This window comes from Dermacentor albipictus, unplaced genomic scaffold (assembly GCF_038994185.2).
Source record: "Dermacentor albipictus isolate Rhodes 1998 colony unplaced genomic scaffold, USDA_Dalb.pri_finalv2 scaffold_15, whole genome shotgun sequence".
Lineage (NCBI taxonomy): Eukaryota > Metazoa > Arthropoda > Arachnida > Ixodida > Ixodidae > Dermacentor > Dermacentor albipictus.
The window spans coordinates 13,989,564-13,995,780 of NW_027225569.1; the positions used below are offsets into that span (position 1 = coordinate 13,989,564).

At 49.5% G+C, this 6,217-nt stretch overlaps 1 pseudogene; it reads left to right on the top strand.

Annotated features, from left to right (window-relative positions):
* The first annotated feature begins 1,394 nt into the window (after window positions 1–1,394).
* On the top strand, window positions 1,395–5,554 carry LOC135916388 (uncharacterized; annotated as a pseudogene).
* The last annotated feature ends 663 nt before the right edge of the window (window positions 5,555–6,217 follow it).

The window sequence follows — 6,217 nt, forward strand, 5'->3', positions numbered from 1 at the left end:
GTTGCAAAAACCGGCTACGACTGAATGCAGATGTTCAGGGTTCGTTGTCTAAGAGGAGCTGGAAATCGGAAAAATTAATATTGTAGATGCATGTTAACAAACATTATTCATGGCAAACTTGTGGCAAATGTTCACTACTCGATCAAGAATAAGGGCACGAAAGTACAATACAAAAGCCATCGGGAATGAAGTTGTCACTTGTTTTATTAGTGAGGCTCGGCTATGCCTAAAGTGTCGATGCGACACGATTTTAGGGAGGTGTATTTCCAGCCGATTAAAATATGATGCCAGAAAACATCGCTCCTGTGGTAATTGTCACTCAAGAGGGACACAACCAACTTCTAGTCCCTTTCGGCGCTTCTAATTTCTGAAACGTAAGCGCGTTTGAGACGCCAAGTTTATCGGGTCGTCGAGCCCGAAGCTCACCAAGGCAGAGTGGGACGCGCTCCAGCGAAGTTCCATCTTTGAAGACCAAATGCTGGCCGTCCAGCGCGCCCGCGATAGCGCCGGCAGGCTAGACCTGTTGGTCCTGTCGTGGGATTAGCCGGGAGTGCGTTACGTCGCGTTTTGCTGGCCCCAATAAAATTTTATTCAATCACTCACTCACTGAACCACCCGCTCTAAACATTGCCTTTCTATGATGATGATCATCATCATCATCATGCTTACGCCCACTGCAGGGCAAAGGCCTCTCCCATACTTCGCCAACTACCCCGGTCATGTACTAATTGTGGACATGATGTTGTCCCTGCAAACTTCTTAATCTCATCCACCCACCTAACTTTCTGCCGCACCCTGCTACGCTTCCCTTCCCTTGTAATCCCGTCCGTAACACTTGATGACTATCGGTTATCTTCCCTCCTCATTACATGTCCTGCCCATGCGCATTTCTTTTTCTTGATTTCACCTAAGAAGTCAATAACTCGCGTTTGTTCCCTCACCCTCAATCTCTCAATCCCTCAATCCCTCCGTCTGCTCTTTTCTTATTGCTTAACGTTACACCCATCATTCTTCTTCCCATAGCTCGTTGCGTCGTCCTCAGTTTAAGTCGAACCCTTTTCGTAAGCGTCCAGGTTTCTGCACCGTGCGTTAGTACTGGTAAGACACAGTTCTTATACTGTTATAACTGCAGTGTTCTTATCATTTCTCAGCTGAAGTCTACAGCTACACGTACCAATCTGGTTGCCGATCTTTTGTTTTCTTACTACGTTTCCCTTCCCCTCCTTCCCTAACCTGTCTTTATATTCCGACGTGCACTGCAAACAAACGCCCATTCTTCCAGCTTGTAAGCGTGTGTCTGCCTCGCCTGCGTCAAGCGCAGTGTCCGACCTACGATGTAACAGTGGCGACGAGAAACGGAAAGCAAAACCCCTGGCAAAACCTTGAAGCACAGGACGGCAGCTACGCTACGAGGCGGCGACTCGACAATGGCACACCAGCAACTGCCCGACTTCGACGACGAAAGAGACAACTGGAAGGCCTATGTTATCAAGGCAGAGGCATACTTTGAAGCAACGGGCGTGAAGGAGTCGGCAAAGAAACAGGCGCTTTTGGTGGCAGCTTTAAGCACGCGCACCGTTCAAATATCAGCAGGACGAGTAGCGCCGAAGAAGCCGAATTCTTTGGAGTACGAAGACGTCGTGAAAGTCTTGGACGAGTTTTTCTGATCCCAAGCGCCATGAAATTGCCGAAAGCTTCCGCTTCTTCAACCGCTGCCAGCTTGATGGTGAGTCTCTCCAAGAATTCATTACTGAAATTCGTCGAATTGCGGACCACTGCAATTTTGGTATCATGCTCAACCGAATGCTACGGGATAGAATTGTGTGCGGCATAAGATCGAGTGCACTGCAGAAACAACTCCTGACAAAGAAAGATCTGTCCGTAGAGGAAGCTGAAACGATGGCACTGTCACCTGAAGCTGCAGATAAGGACGCCAAAAAAAATGGCCACAGACACGTCGGCGGTGCTTAAAATTAAGGCGCAGTCAGCCTCAACGAAAGAGGTACTGGGCGAATGTGGGCGTTGTAGCAGCACAAAGCACAACAGTAATGCCTGCCGTTGGAGTAATGCTCGTTGTTATAACTGCCGTCGACATGGTCACCTAGCAGTAAAATGCCGGAACGAAGAAAGCGCAAGATCTGGAACTCGAGAAGGAGCCCGGGGATTTCGTGGCAGAGTACTGGCTGTTAAGGAAGGGGAGACAGAAGAAGACAAAGAGGATAGCATGCACATTTGGACGCTAAAATCGACGCGGGAGGTAAATGTCAAACCCCCAATGCGATGCACTTTCACATGGGGAGGTGTTGACGTGTGGATGCTTATCGATACGGGTTCCCAGGTCTGCGTCGTGTCCTGACAGCTATTTGAGCAGCACAAAAACATTTGAACTTCACTCCGGCCTTCACGCATGAAGTTATCATGCTACCTCGGAAAATTGCCAGTTTTTGGAGAGCTCCTCTTGCCGGTCTCGTACGATAGTACAACTGTGGAATGCACATTGGTGGTGCTAGATTGCCCCGGTCCAAGCTTATGTGGTCGAGACCTAATTTCCCTCCTGAGCGACGCAGGCTCCCCCGTCCTCAGCCTCTCAGCCAAGCCGCTGACCGCACAACCGTGTACCACCACGCAGGTCACTGCTGACGTGTTTGCAGAGTTTCCAGATGTTTTCAGCTCGAATTTGGGCTTCATCAAAGGACCCACGGCACACCTACAGCTGAAGGAGGGAGCCACGCCCAAGTTCTGTAAGGCCCGATCTATTCCCTTCGCCCTACGCGACAAGGTATCTGAAGAGCTTGACAGGCTCGTGGCATTAGGCGTCTTGTCACCAGTACCGCATTCCGAGTGGGCAACGCCCATTCTACCCGTCCTTAAGAAGGACGGCACCGTTAGGATTTGTGGCGACTTCAAAGTCACTTTAAATTCGGCATGTGAGCTGGAGCAGTACCCATTGCCAGTAATCAATGACATGTTCGCGTCCTTAAGCGGTGGAAAACATTTCAGCACACTAGATTTGCGTGACGCATATAACAAAGTCCATGTCGATGAGGAATCGCGACAGTTATGCGTGATTAACACGCATAAAGGTCTTTTCTGCTACGAACGATTACCTTTCGGCATTGCCTCTGCGCCAGCCATTTTTCAACGCAGAATGGAAACAGTTCTACAAGGCTTATCAGGCGCGCAAGCTTATCCGGACGATGTCTTGGTGTCCGAAAGAGCAGGAAGTGACGACGAGCTTAAAGCCGTTCTACAGCGTTTCCGCGAGAATGGTGTTAAACTGCGCCTCGACAAATGCAAGTTTCGGCAAGTGTCCGTTACATATCTCGGCCATCGAATCAGTCAGCAAGGGTTGCACCCAGTAGAAAAGAATGTCGAGGCTATCACAAAAGCCCCTAGCCAGAAAAATGTAGCCGAGCTTCGTTCTTTTCTTGGCATGATCACTTTCTACGCAAAATTTTTTCTGAACATATCATCTCTGCTCGCTCCACTGTATCGGCTGCTGGAAAAGAACAGACATTGGCTCTGGGAACAAGAGCAACAAACGGCGTTCGATAAAGCAAAACGGTGTTTGCAGCAAGCAGGTGTGTTGGTTCACTTCGACCCTTCACAACCGCTGAAACTAGAGTGCGACGCATCGCAAAAAAGTATCGGCGCAGTGCTTTTTCACACGAAAGGGAACGTCAACAAGCCAATCGGATTTCGTTCAAGGACATTGTCGAAAGCAGAAAAAATTATTCGCAACTTGAACGTGAAGCACTGGCCCTCGTATTTGGAGTAATGAAGTTTCGTGATTATCTTCTAGGCCACCCGCCGCGGTTGCTCAGTGGCTATGGTGTTAGGCTGCTGAGCACGAGGTCGCGGGATCGAATCCCGGCCACGGCGGCCGCATTGCGATGGGGGCGAAATGCGAAAACACCCGTGTACTTAGATTTAGGTGCACGTTCCCCACTGCAGTCCCCCACTACGGCGTGCCTCATAATCAGAAAGTGGTTTTGGCACGTAAAACCCCATATATTATTATATTATCTTCTAGGCCGAGAATTCATCCTGCTCACAGATCACCAGCCGCTCCTGGGCCTGCTGAGACCGGATCGGCCCACTCCGCCTCTGGCTGCTGCTCGCATACAGCGCTGGGCGCTGTATTTGGGAGGATTTCGCTACAAGTTACAGTATTCGCCAGGCAAACAGCTCCTGAACTCGGACGCGCTTAGTAGGTTGCCACAAGAAACTTTCGAGCCAACCACGGAAGGGGAGCCGGCTTACTACGTTCTGGCACTCGCATCTGTCCAGGAGGGGGTGGTCTCGGTAGAAGATCTGCAGGCGCTGACGGCAGGTGACGCAGTACTTTCAAAGGTCGTGTAGTACACAAGAGATGGGTGGCCTCCAAGCTCTAAAGCATTAGAACGAAGCTTACTCCCCTTTTACGACCGCAAACTAGAACTGTCCTTGGCCCACCATTTGCTGTATTGGGGCCGTAGTTGTCATTCCAGTTAACGCACAACATAGAATGTGGCACATGTTGCACGAGACACATCAAGGATCGTCTGCGATGAAATCAATCGCTCGGTCAGCTTTTTGGTGGCCATGAATGGACCACGACATAGAACAACTGTCAGGGGGGTGCACAAGCTGCATCCAAAATCGACCAATGCCGGCGTCTCCTCCACCAGTTAAATGGCCGACCTGCCAGGAGATCTGGTCAAGAGTGCATCTAGATTTCGCGGGGCCAATCAAAGGAAACATGATCCTTGTTCTCGTAGATGCTCACAGCAAATGGATTGAGGCCGTACCAATGAAACAGGCGACCACATCTTTGACTATTACTTGCCTGCGCAGCTTCTTTAGCAGGTTCGGCATCCCTCGCACCATTGTTTCAGATAATGGGACGCAGTTCACTAGCCAAGAATTTGCTGATTTTGCGAACAACAATAACATAACCCACCTGCGCACGGCTGCGTTTCATCCACAGTCGAATGGCCTAGCAGAGAGAGCTGTCCGAACTGTTAAAGATGGCCTGAAAAAGATGAACCAGTGCAGATTAGAAGATTACCTTTGCAGACTACTTTTCAACTACCGGAGAACACCCCTTGCATCGGGCAAATCTCCTTCGGAACTTCTTCTTGGTTACCAAATCCGGTGCCGCCTCGACACATGTTTTCCTCCTTTGGTTGTAGGAAGGTCGGGAACATCGGATGACTGGACTCTTGCACCGGAAACAAATGTTTACGTTCGTAACTTTGGTAAAGGTGATAAGTGGAAGGCTGGCACGGTAAAGTCAGCAGACGGAGCAAGGATGGTGACAGTGGAAACGCCTGAGGGCCTCGTTCGGCGACACGTTGATCAAGTTCACACAAGGAAAGACCCAACGGCTACCCAAGGACACAGGGAAAGTGAGAGCTCGTCTATCTCGAGAACTCCTGAAGAAACTTCCGAACCAAAGGCAAAAGTCGGAACTTGTGAAACTTCACCACCACAGCGTCAGTCATCACCCCAACCCCTGGACGCACGAGAGAGAAACGGTAAACCTACAGTGGCCCCGGAACTGCGACGCTGAACACGAGCGCGCAGACCTGTGCAGCGTCTTCAGTATTATTGTTGGAGAAATGTTATAACTGCAGTGTTCTTATCATTTCTCAGCTGAAGTCTACAGCTACACATACCAATCTGGTTGCCTATCTTATGTTTTCTTACTAGGTTTCCCTTCCCTAACCTGTCTTTATATTCCTATGTGCACTGCAAATAAACGCCCATTCTTCCAGCTTGTAAGCGTGTGTCTGCCTCGCCTGCGTCAAGCGCAGTGTCCGACCTACGATGTAACATATACACTTTTATTTTGAGGGATAGTGGCAACCTGCTGTTCATGATCTGAGAATGCCTGCCAAATGCCCCCCTTGCCCATTCTTATTCTTTTGATTATTTCAGTCTCATGACCCGGATCCGCGGTCACTACTTGTCCTAAGTAGATTATTCAATTACCACTTCCAGTGCCTCGCTACCTATCGTAAACTGCTGTTCTCTTCCGAGACTGTTAAACATTAGGTTTCTGCGGATTAATTTTTGGACCCACCCTTCTGCTTTGCCTCTCCAGGTCAGTGAGCATGCATTGCAATTTGTCCACTGAGTTACGCAAGGTAATATCATCAGCGAATCGCAAGTTACTAAGGTATTCTCCTTTACCTCTTACACTCAATTCTTCCCAATCCAGGTCTCTGAGTAC